Below are 20,787 nucleotides of genomic sequence, written 5' to 3'. Positions count from 1 at the left end.
GCTAATGAGCACGGCCATTAGACATAAATGACATTTTAAAAACCTGGGGAGTAAGGAAATGAAGAAGTACCCCAGATAGACTGCCCGTAGGCAGCGAATATGGCAAGAGCATCTGGAGGATGTGGCACTCGGTTCAAATGGATGACCTCCAACCAGAGTGTTGAGGCTGTCAGTCATTTCACTGTTAACTGGGAGGATGGAGGCTCATTACAGTGAAACTGTCAGAACCATTTGCCTCAATCTCCACATGGCATCTCCGAGCTCTGTACAATTGGCACTTGTGCTCTGTGTTTGACAGAGTCCTTTTATGAGTATATTATTTTAATTTTCTGTTGAACCCATTTGCATTAAATTTGTGTCACGGTAGAAGCTTCTGTAGAAAGAGACAACATTTTAGACATTGTGCCTTATGCTGTAGTTGATGGAATATGTTGACTTAATCTGAACCTACACACTGCATCTACTTAAGAAACCCAGAGCAGACATATTTCACTATAGAAACTACCAGATGGATTTTTCCCCCTGCTGTTTAAACAGTAGCTTTCAAACATGTGCTGCTAAGTCCCCAGAATCTGCAGGCTTACATTGCAAACAATCACTATGCTCCATGATTGATTAGTCACCCATCTTGAATGTGTGCAGACCAGGATGAAATCAGCTGTTGTGATGCGAGGTAGTTAACCACTATGAAGGGCATAAAACTGATCATTTTGATACTGATCATTTCTTTCTATAAAAAATAATAATAAAGGAGCCCAGCCCAGCCCAGCACAGCACAGTACAGCACAGCACAGCACAGCACCGCACCGCACCGCACCGCACCGCACAGTACAGTTCAGTACAGCACAGCACAGCACAGCACAGCACATGTACTACTTAGCAAAAGCTCTAGCTTAGACAGAAATGTTAGCATGCTGACGGCCTACGGTTTGCTGAGTAGGTGACATTGTGGTGTAAAATGGAAATAATTGAATTGTGGCTAATGCGTTTGAATTTTTGATTCTATAAAGGAAACATTCAAGGTTGCAATCATACAGAAAATACACCCACATCTTGCAAACAAACTCAAATTTATACTTTTTCATTTCATTAAGGTGCTTTTTTGATGTTTCTTTTTTTTCTCATGAATAATTTCAGCCTGATTCATGTGGGTATGAGTGGGAAATGTGTTGGCATGGTGATAAGACATTCGCCACAGTTATCCCCCAAATATATTTCTTGAACACGAACAATAGAGATCATTATGAGGGAAAAATAGTTGTTTTCTTTGGAACACTTCAGATATTTTGTCTTTTCCGTGTGTGTGGGTGTTTGCTTGCTTTTCTTGTTCATTTATCCCTGGTGAAAGGACGTTTTCCTGCCGTCGCTGTGTTGTATGCTATGGTAGGATGACCTTCATGTACTCGCTTGGTATCTCTGAGGTATTCTAAGGTGATAGCTTTCCGTTGCTCCGAATATGAGGGGGAGTGGGGGGATACGGATAAGGTTAAGGGAAGGCTGTATGTGGGCGGTTGACTCTGAGAATCTTTCTGGAAGCTACGGACGCCACGAATGGGCTGCAAAGAATACACTCCTACCGACACAATGTTGGCAGTGAAATGCTGTGAAGGAATCTCTTCAAATTTGGCACAAATGTCCCATTGGACTCAAGAATGAACTGATTAAGATTTGAAATTCAAAAGGTCAAGGTCGCTGATACCTCACAAAACAGGTTTGGCCAAAATTTAAGAATTCCTACGCTAATTATTATAACATTTCAAACAAATGTCTCATAGGATAAAACGATAAAGTAATGAAAACAAGGTCATCTTTACTGCGACATCATAATATGCAAAGGCACTTTTCAGCCCATTATTCAACACCTTAACTCAGGAACAGAAGGGGAGGTATTTGTAAAACTGTGGTGATTGTATTGTGATTATTAAGTTTCACCAAAAGATCGACTTAATACCTTTTTATTAAATTACCTTAAGACAGTTCTCAAGGTCCAGACAGTTTGCATGTAAACTACAACTTCCATGGTTGGTTGGTTGGTGGAGGCATATGACCCCAAGGTGGTGATTCTAGTTTAATAACTCTTCTCTTGTCACGTAAAACACTTTATGTTGTTGTACAGTAGTTCTTAATCACCCTTTTATTAGTTTGATAATACTATATCGTAATAATATTAATAATATTCCCACCTAGATCCTATTGAGATCGGAGAATGGTGACATTGCCGTGACATTTGACCAACAGATGTTCGTCCTCCACAGAGCTGGGTCTGTCTGACGTTCCTGTCTGTTATAGGGAAGGTTTTTGTTGCCACCGTACTCTACGGGGGAATTGTTGGGTCTATGTTTATCATAGAGTGTGGTCTTTACCTAGTTTGTAAAGTGTCCTGAGATAACTTTTGTTACGATTTGGCACTATAAATAAAATTGAATTGAATTTAATTGAAATTAATTAATGAAACATGAACAAACACTGTGGAAGAGTAGATATATTTTAACAGTTGCACAAACAAAACTTAAACCCAATTGCGAAACCAATAAACAATGTTGTGACTTAACGTTCAGGATGTTTCACAGAGAAATGTTTCTTTTCCGAAGGCATCCTTTGCAAAAGCTCCACTTGCGTGATTGTATGGTTGTTGAATTATTTTCTGCACTACACAAGAAAAGAAATGTCCAATTTGGACTGTTTTCAGTTATGGAAGGCACCAAGAATTATCCAGTGAAGAGCTTTTTGAGAGGCATTAGAGGTTTTGAGTTAAAACTACATTTGGCAACTTAGCACACAGTCCTGCTCGAAATGGCAGCAGTAAGTAATTGCTTGAAAGATGAACCTCAATGTCCAGAAGTTATGTAATGTGATTTTAGTTAACTGCCTACAGTCTGCGATCACTTCACACCAGAGGACACGGAAGAGACAAAAGATGTAACGTTTTTAGGAATGAGGGGACGCTCTCCTGTGGAGCCACAATTATCTTTCCTTGTGAAGCCTTAAAATCTACTTACGCAGATCCACTCAACACTCAACATTCGTTAGATGTGTTGGAGTACTAATGTGGAATAAAAAGCAGAACGGAAAACTTATGGCAAGGCTTGTATTGTTATAATAAAATGCTAAGTTGACTGAATTCCACCCACATCCACTCCTTCCCAAAGCTCTCCTTTTAAACAGGGACACAAAAACCAACTGAGTGAGGCGCACCTAGCGAAATGAGGTCATCTCCACACATCCTTTGATCCCCCCATTCTTCATCTTGGAGGCAAGTGGCACATAAGAGGATCTATCTTTGTGAACGGTTTTGAGCCCCCAAAATTACAAACAAACTAAAGGCGTGGGATCGATAGAGTGTGTCTCACAGAATGATGAACTGGCACTTCAGAGGGGGAAAATCAATGTTGCGCTCCCTTTCTCTCCCTCTCCTCCTCTCTCTATCTTTCTCTCTTGGTCCTATACTCTCTTTCGAAGTCTTCATACTGCAGTCTTTAAGTGTGCGAGTGTGTTCACATGTGTGTTGCTCAAAGCGGGGTCTTTCACTGTGATTTAATGGTCCTTTGTTTTTTATTCCTTTTTAGCCTGGAAGACCCCTGCCACTTTGATGTGTGATCACACCCACCAATAATGGCCCATAGGATGCGCAGTGGAAGTAAGTGCTTCTGGTCAGATTTACCGCCTTAGTGGTCCTCCTCTTCCTCCCTCCGCTGCCCCCGTAAACCTCAGCTCATCTGATGCCGACATATTGATCAGTACAACAAGGCTATCTTTAAATCCTATCATAACACTTAACATGGAGCTGCCAAAATAAAACCATCTATTTATTGGAACACATGCTTTGGGCGGTCAACTGCATGGTGTTGCATTTTTATAACCCCCATATGTACAGTAGTGTCAGTGGTGAAGAGAACATGCAGAGACTCTGCAACTCTCTGGTCCATAGTATATCTTAAACATAAAATTAACCCAAGGGGTAAATTCAATTCCAAGAGGTCTGTCTGAAGCTGGAAATTAACCGCTGTACCGTGGCTGTCCTTAAGGAGCACCTACAAGTAGAGAATCATTTTCTGAGCTCAGTGTTTATGGATTTTGTTTCAGAAATGTTTTGTAATAAGTAGTCAAGGCATTTTGTTCAAATGTCTCACTGCACAGAGGCTGGCTGTGTCTTGGTTCAAGTTACATTGTGTGCCTCCCAGTCCAATATGTAACTTTGTCTGCTTTACCGGCACCAGTGACAGGTAACCATTGTTTGGCAAGCATCTACAAAGACTAATTGCGTGGCTCAAGACATGGCGATGTTGTTCTGTTGGTCTACCACTTTGGTCCAGATGCAAATACCAATAAGCAGTTCGATGGATTGCTGAGAAATTTGGTACCAACATTCATGCTCGCCTCAGGATAAATTTTAATAACTTTGGTGCTAACTTAACTTTTTATGCTTAGCATGCTAATGTCAGCATATAAGTCAAAGCAAGTCAATCCCACGCCCCCACCACAGCGACTTCCTGGTTTATCCAGTACAGAAGTGCCAAAAACTGCAGTTCTCCGAGTGTCCACTAGGGACATGTTTCATGATAGAGCAGTTTCTCATTGACCCCCATGTTAAACAGACCGTTTTCACAGCATCATTAAACCTGTTTAAGGCCTGGTACAAAAAACATTCTAGCCTGTATGTTTAGGTCATATCTCCATGACAACACTGGGGGGGGGGGGTGATTTTTTTTTTGTACCAGGCTAGTTTTTATTTTATGAATAATTAGGGGTGCGGCCTCTTAAGTGACAGTCACTTTGCCTTGGAGGTATACGTCAGCCAGATGGAATTATCTCCCTCCCCCTAACCCCTAACGTCACATACATGCCTTTTTTGGTAAGAGGAAATGAGGTAGAGTTAAAGTCTGACAAGATGGCGACTCACGTAGGCTAGCACGATTGGATCAAGTTGAGAGAACGGACCCCTACCGGTATGCTACGTCCATTTTTTATACAGTCTATGGTCAATCCTCACAGAGCCGCCATGACGGTACAGTCTGTCTTGTTTGTCCCTCATTATCTCACCCTTACACCAAAAAAGCAGTTCCCTACCTGGTGCATGCTCTTTGCATCACATTTTGTGCATATATAGGGTAAATGTAAATTAGCATGTATGTCTCTTGGTTAGTTCTGGCCGTTACTTCGCTGGTGTGATGAGTGTGAGCTCTCAGACAGCCCCTGTTGGTGCTGGAAGGCAGCACTGTCAGCTGTGGAGAGCTCCTCCTGTCAGCCCTGCCTTGTGAAATTTAGGACTGCGAGATGAAGCCTGAGACAGGTATCCATGTGGGGTTAAGGGGCTGGAGGGGGGCTGGAGGGGGACGGTCTATCCATCTACCTGCTATTTATGGTTTATTTGATAGGGACAGATACAGTATGCAAAGACAAGACTGATAACAGCTATCTGATGCCAAGTGTCATCAATCTACCTATCTATCCATCTACCTATATACCCATCTATCTGCAGAATCTATTCGTCTCTGTTCCTTTGTCTTTGTCTGTCTCCAGAGGTGTAGTTTGGGCTTGGTTGCTGCTGTGTGTCAGTAGTGAAATATTCATACTACGTGCAGGGAGTTTGACAAGCTGCTCTGACACCTCCATACTCTCTCCGCCCTCATTTTCATTTCCTCCCCTGTCTCCAGCACGTTACCTCACAGCTCCCCTGATTTGCCATTCAGCACCGTATTGTATGCTCAGTACAGTCATGATGAAAATAATTCACGGCACCAATACTTTTACATTTTCATACCAAAGAGAATGAGATGTTCAAAAAAGAAAAAAAATCGCATATCCATGGGAACATGTCGGCTGAAAAGCTTTCATTTGAGCATTTACCATCATTCTGTTGAGGCTTTCATGCTTAAACTGCCACCTTACTGTACATCCGCCTCTTCCTGTTGTAATGGGAACACTCATTCCACATATGTAATTAATGCCGTACGTGACGTCCTACATTTCCCAGTGTGCTGCTCATCATCCCCCGGAGAGCTCAGCTCCTAATGTACCCTGCTGGATTTCATGTTTTAGAAAATGTTATAGCAATAGCATCAACAGAGAGTCGTGGCTGAAGAATTCATCTACACTAACAATATTTATTCATTCATCTTCATCTTCAACCGCTTGTCCCTGTCGGGGTCGCGGGGGGGCTGGAGCCGATCCCAGCTGACATTGGGCGTGAGGAGGGGTACACCCTGGAAAGGACGCCAGTATATCGCAGGGCACATATAGACTAACGGAGACAGACAGCCTTTCACACCTACCGGCAATTTTATTTTTTAGAGTCATCAATGAACCTAACACGTGCACGTCTTTGGACTGTGGGAGGAAACCGGAGAACCCGGAGAAAACCCACACAGACACAGAGAACATGCAAACTCCACACAGAAAGGCCCGAGCCGGGTTGCGAACCTGGAACCTTCTCGCTGTGAGGCAACAGTGCTAACCACTTATTTTTTTTACAGTTTTTGGAACAATTTCTGCTTTTTAACTCCATTCTCAATCTGTGTACATCTGAATGTGTGACGGGTAAGTCTGAGGAAGGTGCTATCTTGAAACAGTGAGAAGAACCACTGAATATCTCTTAATTCTGAAATGTTTATTGATCGCACTGTTTCCATCTGCCCAACCTGTACAGGTCAGCATCACATTTCCACATACACACATACACACTAGCGGTTTTACCAACTGTAACCACGGTATTTTGTTAAAAAAGGTGTAATTGAGAAAGGGTGGGATGGGACAATTTCATGCATCAGGTAGTCCAATATAAAAAAAAATGAAATTAAGGGGTGCATACGGTTAATGCATCCCAGCAGCTTAGGAGTAGAACTTGTCAAAACCAGAAAAGCTGCTATGTTGACAGCGGGCCTATTTACATCCAAGGCTCTAGCAGTGAGACAGCATTGATCAGCTCCTCGCTCTCACCATAATTCTCAGCAGCCGAATGATTAGCCCCAGGGGAAAAAGTAAACAGCGGAGGGTAAAAGTTGCAAATCATCTTTTCATTATATGTTTTCTGCAGCCGCCTATGTAAGTCATCGTCGCGGAGCTGAGGTCCATATCAATATGGATTTAGGAGTCTCCCTGAAGCGAGGTCCTCAGCTAATTAAATCCGTAATCACTTTGTACTGTAAAAACACAAGCAGGGGGAGGGGGGGTTGTCGGTTGGGGGTGTGGTGGTTTAAATGAGGGCCAGTGGAGTTTTATTTAACAAAGACAGCTAATTGGGTCAGAGCTCTTTATCCTCATAAAGTGTAGAGGTTTCTTTCCATCCGCTCTTTGCTCTCAAACAGAGTTCGACTCTTTCGGAGGGAGTGTGACGGGGGACGGAGAGGTTAAGGCAAAGACGGAGCGCACTGTCGTCGAGGCTACAGCAAACAGGTATTTCAGATTGTCTTCGGGATTTGAAGTCAGCTGTACGATGGGGAAAGTAATGGGATTCAGAAGGGGCTCTGTGCCGAGCGTGAATTCTAATAGACAAAGGTGCTACAGAGATGTACCAGTCCATGAACTACTTTCATCTTTCATCTCAAGAGGAGGGTTCATTCGAGCAAGGTTGTGCATGCTTCACTGGTGCTGAATACCATCCCACCGCCGCCGTGTCAGCCTCTCATCACACAACCTTTCTTTAGCTCCTTTCAACATTTTGTGTACAGATACAGATCAGGACTAGCAGAGGGTAACGTATCTTGAGTATATCCTCCTTTACTGATTGTGGTTACTCGTTGCACTCTCTTGAATAGTTGCAGTGTAATGTGACTTGTAATGTTAGTTGTAAAGAACAAACATAACAAATAAGCAAAAGTAGTTTAATTCTATATTGAAACAAAAAAGGAGTATTGTACTTTTGTAAAATGTTATGTTATTCTTATAGGTTTTGGTTGATCTGTGACTAACGTACATTTGTCTCGCCCAATACTGAGAAGAAGTGAGATGAATTGTAAAAACTTTGGTGATAACTTAACTTTTTATGCATAGCATGCTAATGTCAGCATATAAGTCAAAGCAAGTCAATCCCACGCCCCCACCACAGCGACTTCCTGGTTTATCCAATACAGAAGTGCCAAAAACTGCAGTTCTCTGAGTGTCCACCTGGGGCAGGTTTCACAACAGAGCAGTTTCTCATTGACCCCCATGTTAAATTGGCTGTTTTCCCAACATAATTAAACCTGTTTAAGGCCTAGTACGAAAAACATTATAGTCTGTATGTTTAGGTCATATCTCCATGACAACACTGAGGGGGGTGATTTTTTTTTTACATTTTGAATAATTAGGAGTGCGGCCTCTTGAGTGACAGTTAGCCACTGGCCCTCACTTCGCCTTGGAGGTATACGTCAGCCAGATGGATTTATCTCCCTCCCCCTAACCCCTAACGTCACATACATGCCTTTTTTTGGTAAGAGGAAATGAGGTAGAGTTAAAGTCTGACAAGATGGCGACTCCCGTAGGCTAGTACGATTGGACCTTACCCAATATTGAGAACCCAATTGACCTTAAATATTTCTCACATGTACACTAACGCAAGGAGAACTGGATTTGACCTAATACGCAGCATTTAAATCGAATGAACTACAAACTTCCCTGGAGCTAGAGTCTTGCGTTCCCCTTGGAGATTTTAAAGCTTTATCATCAGATGTTTTTATGATCCTTGTAGCTGCTTCTAATTCCTCGTTGTTGTATAATTGTGTCGTTTCTGTTCCGTTGGTTTTGTTCTCGTGATTGCTTTTTGTTCTCAGGTCTCGCTTTGAAAAGAGGTTGTGATGTCAAAGAGTGATTGATGAAATAAAGAATAAATACATTTCTTTCTAAATCTTGAGAATGTGATACTAAATAAATCCAGTGTCAGTTCATTCATTCATCTTCAACCGCCTGTCCCTGTCGGGGTCGCGGGGGGCTGGGCATTGGGCGTGAGGCGGGGTACACCCTGGACAGGACGCCAGTCTATCACAGGGCACGCAGAGACAAACAGAGACAGACAACCATTCACACCTACGGGCAAGTTTTAGAGTCATCAACTAACCTAACACGTGCACGTCTTTGGACTGTGGGAGGAAACCGGAGAACCCGGAGAAAACCCACGCAGACACAGGGACAACAAACTCCACACAGAAGGTCCCCAGGAACCTGGAACCGACAGTGCTACACCACTACACCACCGTGTAGCCCCCAGTGTCAGTTATCCATTATAAATAAAAAAACATGTCACTCAAAACGCGGTGAACATGATTTAATTAATGCAAGTGTGCACTTTTTTTAAGCAAAGGTGTAACTTGCTTCCTCTTTATATTAACCAATCAACATTGGTCATTTTGGAAATTGAATAGTCAAAAACAAACAAAAGATTGAGGAAAATAAAATAACAAAAACTGCAAATGCCAATAACTGTTAAGTCTGTTTACCAAGCTGTCTGCTTTTCTTCTTAAATTGGCTACAAATGATTATCAAACTCATCCGTTTGCCAAAGCGAGGCGTGGGATGTTTCTGGTGCAGCTGTATTAGTATAAAAACTCAACAACATAATTGCTAATTGCAGTAAACTTCAATAACAAGCCCTTGTGGTTTTGTTCTGCACTCTCACAAGTAAATATCTTTAAGGTTACCTTGACTCTGTCCTTTTTTTAGGCTTGTCTAGATTTTTTAATACAAAATTTGTGTATTCCCCTCATTAATGTGTTGAAGCAGCAGCAAACGTGTCGGCTGTACTCTTTAGTATTCCTTACTACCTTTGCTGTTGCTACACTTTAACGGCACTTAGTGAATTAAAATGAAATAGACACCTATGGTAGATTCAGAGCTGGAAAAAATTGCAATGATATAAGTCATTAAGATGTTTAACTTGTTGCTGGCTGAGCACATTAGATCAACAAACATCCTTCTTTTAGAATAAATAGTGGCAGAGCGGACAAACACTTCATTAAAACTTCGCAGAGAAGACAAATGAACAAAATGAGGAGAACTTTGCCAGCGCTGCCTCATTACTCCTTCTATTTTCCCTTTGAGTTGTGAGCTCTGTGTAACTACGGTTTCTCTGAGTGCTGCACCTCTGAGGTGGTGACCTCGCGCTGCCTCCATTCTCTGTGTTACTCACATTTGTGTCTGTCCCCGGGGCTCTTCGTCTAAAGAGCCCGGGCTGAAGAGGCAGGCGGGCCAAGCACAGTATGCCGAGGTTATGCCCAGCCCTGGAGAAATCTTCACAGTGACCTGATTTCTTTCAGTTGCTCCCCATATTCCCCTGATCTTCCGCTCATATTCACCTGATCCTCTGTCAGAGCCATTTTGCGGAGGAAAACTTCTCTAACAACAGTGAAACTAGAACACGATTACAGAGTCCAGTGGCTTAATTGCAGATTGCATTGCGGTCGCACTCCTAGCGCCGGGCTGTCAGGTGTCCCCCGCTGATTTTTCTTTCAACGTTTAATCTAGCAGATAATTGCATCCATTATTAGAAATGATGCATAACGCCTGCCTGAGATATGGTTGGGGCTGTTTTCACGAATCCTCATCAAATGTGCATATTTGCAATATCAGTGGGATAGCGACACGTTGAAGAATCTCCGTCATCGCAGCTTGTCATATTCCTCTCGCAGTGATCTGAGTTAATATTAGTGATTGGTCCCCAAGTCACGTTAAGCCCCCTCTTTTTATTCCAGCATCTGGATTTAATTGGTATTACGCTGTAAAGCCACAGCTGCTCTGCCTGTTAGGACAATAAATTACCCCAATTAGGAGTCGAACAAAAGAGGCTGTCTGACACCACAGCCCGCTACCATGCCTGGAGATTGGAATGCATTGGAATGAGGCTTCTCGCTGACATGGAGTTGTACCAAAAACACCTGCCACCATCATCTCTCTGATTAAAACACAGTTCCGGTTCAGCAGATATATGGAGCAGGAGGAGATTGCTTTGCATGGTCCGCGGCTCGCTATAGCCTCAGTCACGGGAACGTGCGGTGTGCAAATGAAACAGAAAAGCTATCACTGTGCTCAGGATCAATAGAAGGTATGGTGGAAGGTTTTTAATTGCTGGGCAGGTGATTAATTGGTGTTTGGATGATGAGTTGTAGATACATCCAGTTTTTCTGGCAGCCGCCTGCCATATCGATGGCACGGGTAATGAAGGCAATAATGAGGAAAGGTTGAGGAGGATGTGGAATGGGAGGAACAATAGGAACATCTGTGCCTCTCTACAGTTAGAGCATAATTGAGACCATATTTCATTTCCGTCTTTCAAAGCTAGCCCTATAGTATACTTTCTCTCTGAAAGATGAGACGTATTTATTTGCCGCTGTGACACTCTCAGCAGCTTTAGCAACTCAGGTGGTCTACCTTTGAGAGGAATGTAGCATTGCTGTTGCTGCTGCTGCTGCTGCGATGACAGCCTCTGTCTTGATCAGCACTCCTTCCACGTCCCGTCCCGGCCACGCCATCCCTTTGTCTCACCACTTGCTGTGAACATGCCATTAAGCCAGCCAGAGTTTGACAAGAAAAATGAAGTGTGCTATTTCCTGTGGCCTCGAGTGTCTTCCTGAATAATGAGTGCATTGCCCGGACCCCCCTTGTCCCTCCCACTCCCTGACAGTGGTTTGACTCTCCCCCTTGAAGTTCCAGTCTGCGGAGAGAGTGAGAGAGTGGCTCTTTAGGTTGGCGCTTGTGTCTGAGACAAAAGGAAAACGGTCATGCAAGACCTGTCAAACTAAATCTGTAAAACCTCCCAAAAAGAAAAGAGGATTAGATGAATAAAGTGGATTGTATTGATGAAATCCTTATCCCATGTCACGGTATTGGAGAATGCAGAAAAATCCATTATGATAGAGCATCAGGACATGGCGCAAACAGCTGCAAGTGTGTGAGCCAAATTAACTGGCTCTGTTTCCCGCACCTCATATGTTTCCCCACTTTTTTAAACACATCATATGGCTCAGCAGCACTTCTGGATTGTTGCTAAATGCTGCCTCAGACAGCAAACCGCTGAGAAGAAAGGGAAGCTCCAGTGCTGTTTCCTTGCCCAGCCTTATTTCTCCCAATTACCAGCGTGTGAGAAAACAGTCTGACACGACTGACCTCCTCTCGGAGAGCTGTGGTCATGACTGGAAGGCTCTCCCTGCTTATTATGACAGAAGTGTTATGGTAATGGAAGGAAAGTCTGCGCCGTGGTGATAGCACTGCAGGAACGGATAGCCTATTATCCACCACTGTGTGGTGGTAGTAATGGTGAGAGCGAGGGCATCCTATCTGTTATGGTGATGGTGCATTCTAAATGGGTAGTACCATTATATATCAGTGGATGATAATGGCAGGAGAGAGCATCCTCTGGGTTACGGTCATGATGCCAAGGGAATGGTGAAAAGGTCAGAGCAGAATGTGCAGTGTGCCGTCGTGCTTTTATTCTAGATTGAATGAAAAGAGTGGAAGGGTTTTCTCTTGCTGTTGTAATAATGGTGGGCCAGCCCATGTGTCCAAAGAGCGTGAATATGCAGTGAAAGGAACACTATATGTGTATGTGTGTGTGTGTGTGCCACATGTGAGTGCGTACGACAAACAAGAACCTCGCAGTAGAAGAAGAGCCTTAGTTAGCTGTCTGCTTGGCGCTTCGCCGCCCCTGTGATGTATGTTTATGGCCCATCATCTCTAGCCAATTACCCTGCCTCAGTGTGTGAGCGCCGCGCCTTCCCATCACAGCCGTCAGTGTCTGAGCGCGGAGAGAGACAGCGACAGTTAACGTTCCTGGACATCCCTGGCAAAGCGCTGTTTTCCTCAGGGGGCTCTGGAGATTCATCTTCAAAAGTAAGCCACAGGGTAGCAGAGTCTGCCGAGTCTACAGCTGCTTTGGGAATTGGAGGCTTGTTGACTGTGTGTTCGTGTGACTGTGTGTATCTGTAAATGTGTACGAGTGCAGTGTGGGTGCCATAACTTAGCACAGTGTGCGTGCAAACTTTGTTATTCTCAGTTTCCCACGCACTCTTGTGTTTGCTTCAATATGAGCTTCATGGATCACTCACAGAGCGATGCATCGGTGCATGCACAAGGCTAGATGCTGTAAATGATGTGTGATCATCACGTTTCACTGAAAAGCCTCACAGCTGTGGAATAACCTTGGCATTTCTTTGTTTCCTAGATAAAGCTGAGGCAGATGTGTTCGTGTATCCCGTTCAGGTCAACCTGCAGACTCTCTCCCGCAAACACATCTGACTTTTAAAAGGTAATCTTTTTCTCACTCTGTTGGCATCAGAAAAATGTGTTTTGTCCTGCATAATGCTTTGTGGCTGTTCACAGTAGCTGCCTCAGATTGCTTTTCCATAAAACTTTCTCCCGCAGACAAGTGACATTAGAAAAGGTAAAGCAAATCAAAGTCACAGCGCAACAGCCAGGGAGACTAATTTGCTTTTAGCAGGGAGTTGTTTTTAACCCTGTTCACACTGACGAGGAGCGTGACTTCATCTCAGGCAATCCTTAAACTTCACATTTGGATGATTCCTCTGTGAAACTGAGACTGTAGAGTGGCAAGACAAGGGTTTATATAGATATTTTTTTTATTTCTTTCTGGCTTCATATTCACTCACTGTGACAGATTGAAACTGCAAAGCTGTGTTTGTGTTGGCTAGATGAAGGAGCGCTTCTGCCCAGAGGGTTTATCAGGGAGAGAAAATATTGACCGCCAACAGTTGCACTTTGGTGGTGTTATTGCTTTTCACACTTGTGTGATACAGACAGCAGTCGCCAAGCACAACAATTGTAAACCCGCAGCCATATTGACAGCCGCGTTGCTCTTCTGTGCAGGGCAGCACATCCAACTTATGGTGTTTACTCTTCGGCTTATTTCACCAAAACGCTTTTTGCAGAAAAATAATAATAAAAAGGTACTGGAACAAGGTGAGAAAGAGAGGAAATATTCTTTAGTCGGAACATGCAACCCAGAGGGGACTCTGAATGTCCTTCTGAATTAAAACCCCCCCAAAAAAGACAGCAGCAGGATGTGTGTGGAGGTTGTGTGTGTCTGACTCTTTTGCAGTCTGCTCAGCCAGCCTCTCTGCTTATTGGTTAGTGCACAGGTAAACACAATTAATCACCTCAGTATTAGAGGTTATAGCGCTACGATATGGGCTATCACTTCAGCTGCATGTGTTATATTTGTTTGTAAATGCATGAAGTATCAGAAAATGCCAATCACAGCTAAAAGATCATTATATCCTGTGCTAGGAATGTCGTGTTTTTGGATGGTTAGTCTGTTTGTTGATCACCATGAAACTGCTTGGAAGGGTGAAGCATCGACCGAGGACCAACCCTATACATTTTGGACTAGATCCAAATCACGGATCATAGGGCATCTCTGCAGCATTCATGTGATATCGGAATAATCAGCAAAATTAGATCATATTTCACGGCTTTTATGGCTCCGTTTCTTTGCTTTTTGTTGTCATGCAAATCCTGGAAACAGCGTGTTTTGTAAAAGGCGCTGAGCAATTGTTACGGCCCCTGAACGTGGGGAGAAATAACCACGAGAGTGATGGTCCGCCTGTTTCCCAGCAATAACTTTTATTTATTTATTTCAATTCAAAACATTACAATATACGGTCCAATATCACATTATAACATATTTCATAATTCACATCTATCTCAGTAAAGTGCACAAAACATACATATAATAGTGCAAATTACAACATTGCCGCACACCTTTTGCACGACAGGGCGCCCTTTAATTTTCTAAAAAAAAAAACGACACAGTTTGCCACATTGAGAAAAGGTTTAATACCTTTGTTTATATTTTTACATACATGTATTTGCCTTTATTTCTATCTTGAGTCCAGCTCAGTTGTGAGCACGTATCCTATTGTCTGTAAGAACATGTATGGATAGTCTTAGTTTGTTTGATTCCATAGGCTCAATATTATAATTAATATACATATATATTTTTAATTAACAGGAGCAGATGACAGTGTTGGTGAAACCACACATATCAACTTAATTAACGTAACTGAATAATGTTGTGATATTAATTTCAACTGTATATGAATAACCTTGTGTTTCTCCATTTTAAAAAGCTATTTCTGGGCTTCTACGCCCAAATAAGTAACATGCTGATGAAGGAACAGTGCATCGCCACTTGTCTCAACTGCTGTTTTCATTTGTCTAACCTGTAACATTTTAAGCTGAGCACTCCAGTGAATGAGACATTTGACATTCTCAAACTACAGGGACTTGAAGCAGCTTAAATCGAGCATTGAGGTGATCCTCCACATTCTCATCTGCTTCAACGGCGCGCCAATGTGGGCATGCATTAAAGATTCATGCAAACAGCTGTTTCTTCTACAGGACAGCATGGCTCAGAGCAAGACTGTGTGCTTAGATTTCAAATCAGGGAAGCCTTGAGAAGCCAGGTTTTGAAAGAACGTCGCACACACGATGGCAGGGAATATAACACGTGCTCTTCACAAGTTGAAACTGATAACAAAATCAGTCCTGTTGGCAAAAGAAGATCAGCTGGGAGTCACAGCTTTAAAATTAACATGAAGAGTTTTTGTAAAACTGACCCAAATTTGCTAAAACAGACCCAAGAAAGTTCAGACAAGTATGACAAAACTGCTCTGCTATGATTAAAAATTTGGTTTAATGTGATTTTATCACATAGAAATAGGGGTTGGAAGCACATGTGATCTTTCTCCCTCATTGAGAAATCCTGGATTCGGCCTTGCCCCGCCCGCCACAGCTACTGGTGCTGGTGCTCATTCAAGGTTGTAACTCCTGGGTTACTAAATTCTAGCTTCCCCGCGAGGTTGACAAGCAGGCGACTAAGTTATAGTGTCGGCGTCCTGACCCCGACGTCAGTCAGACCCAAACTCAGATGAGGAATCTGACGGCGACGGATTTATGATTTGTGACATTCCAATCATAAAAGTGCACGGACATACTGTATATCCCTTCAGTAGAGGAATGTAAAAACACCTCTTTAACACATAAATACATAAAAATAAGAAAAACACATTTTTGAGTGGAGGGAGACCTTAAGACACAATACACTTCTTCATACTCAGTGAATCCAAAGCCACGCAGATAAACCCACATCAGTGACAGCAGTTAATGGGAGTCAAATCTGTAATTTCCATACAACACTTTGACATTTCCCTAAATACGCATGACTGATGAATTGTGAAGCACGCACATCATAGAAGGCTTTAAAGAAAGGCGTGCGTTCATCCGCTGACATTTGTCAGTATTCCTCGATAGATGCAGCGATAATGTATGCCCCGCTCTTGACAGCCGTGCAGCCGCGATGCAGAGGCTCAGTTATGTGTCTAAGGTATGAGGTGCATTCAATTCACAGCCAGCATGTAGCTGCCCTCATACTCTCCCCCTCTTATGCCCACATGAACTCTGACTCTTGTGTTTACTCTCACATTTGTTCTGTGTCATTTTCACCGTCTCTCATGTATCCTGATGCACTCTTTCCTCCTTCGCTCCAGTGTCTGGGGAGGCACAGGGTATTGTCCCAAAAGAAAGATCATCGAATATCTACATCCGTGCTGCATTGAATATCTACATCTGTGCTGCATTGAAATGGATTAAACACACAGATATAGATGAAATCCCGAGGTTTATGTGTTTTGTATGCGCAAACAAACAAAAGAACAGTAACTGATCTGTGAGAGTGTAACATAATAGCATTCTCTCCTCCACGGAGACAGGCCATGACCTCCTCACAGGAGCTTTACAGTGACCATTTGAATGGTAATGTGACAGTCTGATTGCCAATTTACAGCCCACACAAAAACACTGCCGCACTAAAGGACAGCGCCAATGCAATGATAAACCACAAACAAAATGGCGAGCTCCAACCCAATGCTATCTGCTGATACTCTCTCCTCCTTCAAAAGTATACTTTCACAGCGTCTGAACAAAAAATCGACTGAAAACAGCAGAGGCTAAAACTGAAAAATACAGTGCTTTCACCTATCTGCACGAAGCTGCACCTCACTTAAAGCCGCCCGCGATGCTAAATAATGCAACGGGGAGCTATTCCTGCTGGATATCGGCGTAATAAGCAGATGATCCCCTTAAGAAATAACAGCTGGTTGTGTTTTTCTAATGGTGAGGCTCCATCACCGCCCGTCACTCCTCGTTCATCAGCAGCTGTTAGCCGTGCATCCTATGTAATTGCTCTCACTGTGTGCCATAGTGCACTATTTTTCACAGGCACTTATCAGTTTGGTAGAGGCATCAGTAGTAGTAATACAAACATTACAGTAGTTGGGTACAATTTCTGCACGTCCGCACTTTGCGAGCAACTTGATAAACTTGTCACCTGATCCGCGGTTAGTCGACTGGAAACTGGAACTGTTTCTGTCGAGGTTATGAGAAGCAGACGCTCACTTTTGCTGCTAGAAAGCAGCCTTTAAAGTCTATCTGTTTTTCATACTGTAGCGGAGGGGTACATTTTCTGCGGATTTCTAAATGATGGTAGGTAATTAAAGCATTTTCTCATCATCTGAAATGATGTTACCTTAGATCTTTTAGCTTTTCATGCATCTTGAAATTGCCGGGATATTATTACGCCTCCCCCACCCACAAAAAAAAAAGCGAAGACTTGTCAGAAACCCATTATGTTTGTAAAGCTTTTCATTTTCTAATTAATTTTGAACTGCACCAGGGGTGTGCCTAGCTTAGCATACAATATGCTCTGTGGTTTGGCAGCTTTGTCTGTGGACCTTATCACAGCGAACCAAAAATTGCCTCGAAATCTAAAGAAGTGTTGAAGAAAGAGAGTTTTATGAAATATTGTCTCCTGTCAGTCTGACGCTTTCACCCTTAGTGTCTGTTCTTTGGGGTCAGTCACTCAGAACCAGAGGCAAAGGGCTTCTATATAGACTCATATCTATATCTCACATATGCGTACATGTCGCTTAGATTTTCACCAACTCCAGTCTGAAAATCTGAAACATTCAGGCACAGTTTTACTGTCTTACCTCACTTTTTACATCTGAGATGCCCTTTTTTTATAGTGAGATTATTTAACGTCCCAGGCTATCCTCCAACACTGTTCATATACTGTATATAGATACGAAAAGTAAGGCACTTTGTTATTTGTGTGTAATATGAATATTTATTATTGAAGAAATCACGTCTGGAGCAAAAAGGGAAATCAGGTGAGGTAGTAAGACCAACGTGGTCTCATGGGAGGGCGTATAAATAGCACGCCACTTTTCATGACTTGCATGACTTTTCGCGTGCATGTCTACGCATATTAAGCTTTTCGCGTGTCATTTAACGCCCGTAGGTCCCCAGGGTTAGGGGTTAGGGTCAGGGTTAGGGTTAGGGTTAGGTGTTGGGGTTAGGGTTAGGTGTTGGGGTTAGGGTTAGGGCATTTCACGCCCGTTATTTCAGCCATCCTTCACATGAAATATTGATTTAAAAACAACCCTCTGACAGAAAGCTCCACCACTTCGTATTTCTCCGGAAAGTAGCGGAGAAATACGAACACGTGGGTTTTCCCTCAATGACATTTGTGCGTGAAATGACAACGCCATCTCTGCACTATACAAGTCAATTGAGACTACATGGCGTGAAATGACACGCAAAAAACAGGACATGCGTTGTAATTATACGCGAGATGGCTTAAGAGAAATAGCGTGTCATTCACACGCCTTTTAGTGAGACCAGGCTGGGAAGACTGATAAACTCCGCGTAGGGAGGTAGGTCAGGTTGGTAGATGGGTCCAAAAATACAGGACTCATCCAGGTGACCTGTAGTTATGTGCTGGAGGTTTTTATGTCCCGGAAGTAGTAAGCTAAACTTTTTTCTAATCCAAACCAAGTCGTTTTGATGCCTAACGCTAACGGACACATTCGATTCCATAAACTTTACTGCGTCCGTTTAATGGCAATAAACAGAATCATAGACATACTTCCTAATTTGTCATAAAAACACGTTTCATGGCACCAAATAGGCATCGTGCAAATTTTCCTACATAACTTTTCATAAGATGTACGAGCCTGTTAAACAGAATGCATTATAGGTCATCTTAAATAATTCAGAACTAAAACAGAAGTAGAAGAAAAAGGTTTGAGGCAAGTGGGTGCGACAAAAAATCATTTAAACTGTATATTACTAAATAACATCCAAACACAGTATCTCCAAATGTGAGCATATAAAGTGTGGATTTTTCCTTCCAAACTTGGAGGTGCACATGAGAGATGTGTAAAGCTTCCCCCTGGATTGTTGATATGGCACTATCTTTGGCTTACACCCACATGGTGTTTTTCTGCAAGCTGGAAACCCACTCAGCCTTCTACATTTCTTTCATTTTGGTGAGAGAGGAGACTCACGGCGCCGACCCCACGGGATGTCGATTCCCACCAATGTTCGTGGACTTACTGTAACATATTTGCCCCAGTGTCAGGGAATAGGAGAGGAGAAGCAGAGCGAGAGAGAGAAGACTATGAGCTTAATGTAGATCTGTCATCAGCTGGCTGCAGATCAAAAGAGCGGCATTGGCAGGCGGAGCACAGAATCCACCAGAGCTCCATCTCTATGCCAAGCTCCAGCTTCTCTGAGGTAGACAAGCACGAAGGGGCCTGGCTCCAGGCAGGGGAGAGTGTGTATCTGTGCTCTGTGTGTACGTATGTGTGTGTATTTTTGGGGGCGGAGAGGTGTGGGCACATGCAAAATGTCTCAAGGCAATGATCTGGCACTTTGAAAATGTCACCAGAAATCCTAGAAACAAAAAAAAAAAGAAGAAGAGAAGGGAGAAAGTGTGATGAAGAGACTCGTATGCTCTGGGTGGTGTGGGATTCACAGACTATAGGAGGCAGAAGAATCATTCTCTCAGAGTGGGAGATTGGGAGGAATAAAGAGGATGGCACAAAGACAGAGAGATGGCAGGGAGCCTTGTTGACTTTACACCTCTCCAGCATCAGTGAGGCCAAGGACTTCAGAAGTGCTTTTCTTTCTTTCCTTTTTGATGAGAATGATGGTTGATAAATTGGTTCACAGCACACTTGTGTGAAGAAAACAATATGTGTAATTTTGAAAATCAGCCAAACCAGCAACATTATGTTTATTGTCTGAACGTACTTTTGTACTTCAATATCAGGCTGAATATCAAAGATCTATTCAGATCTACAAAAAATTATTTGTAACAGTCTTTTAGGTCTGTCACCTTTCTTAGTTTAACCTCATGGAAATATCTTGTGACACATCCTCATCATCATTTTATATCATATAATACCCATTTGAGATTTGAAGATGCTTCATATTCTATGAAGGCGTATTAAAGAAGCGGACTTTAGCTTCCAGGTCTGAAAAGTGAAGCAAATGCTGTAAACCTGTTCAACAACATTGAGCAAAAGAGGCCAAGGTACAACAACAACAAAAAAGACGGACCATGCGCGGACATTCAAATCAATGGCGGTGAAAGGTTCACGTTGGTGTGATGCGGAGGTGGAGTGTTTACTGCAGATTTGGTCGATGAAAAGATTAAAAAACAGTCGACAAGACGCACAAAAACTCGAGGTCTATGGAAAGATTTGTAAACAAAGCGACGCATCGCGTTGACGTCAATAGATGCGTGTGACGTGTTACGGCGTGATGACGTATAGGCAGCAAGAAGCATTCGCCGAGGCCCAGGTAGTGTGAGTACAAACGGGCCTGGAGGGGGGACAAGGACCCTAAAGCACGGGGCACGGTGCGGACGGACAGTGGGAGTGCGCCCTAAATCCACTTTCAGCAACACAACACAGCCTGATGTTCATTTTGTAAATGGTGGTCTCACTTAGAGTAAAATAC

At 43.0% G+C, this 20,787-nt stretch overlaps 1 protein-coding gene across 1 annotated transcript in view; it reads left to right on the top strand.

The window, feature by feature from the left end:
• Window positions 1–13,163: 13,163 nt before the first annotated feature.
• The window catches only part of mgat4c (mgat4 family member C), a gene marked incomplete at its 3' end in the record, with an annotated part of 46,141 nt that continues 38,517 nt past the window's right edge, over window positions 13,164–20,787 (top strand). The window contains exon 1 of the mRNA XM_083917370.1: window positions 13,164–13,210. The remainder of the gene's footprint in view (window positions 13,211–20,787) is intronic.

The sequence above is a fragment of the Echiichthys vipera genome, assembly GCF_963691815.1.
Source record: "Echiichthys vipera genome assembly, chromosome: 7".
NCBI classification, from domain to species: domain Eukaryota; kingdom Metazoa; phylum Chordata; class Actinopteri; order Perciformes; family Trachinidae; genus Echiichthys; species Echiichthys vipera.
Note: the sequence above shows the minus strand (reverse complement) of the source record. Positions and strands in the feature narration are given on the sequence as shown.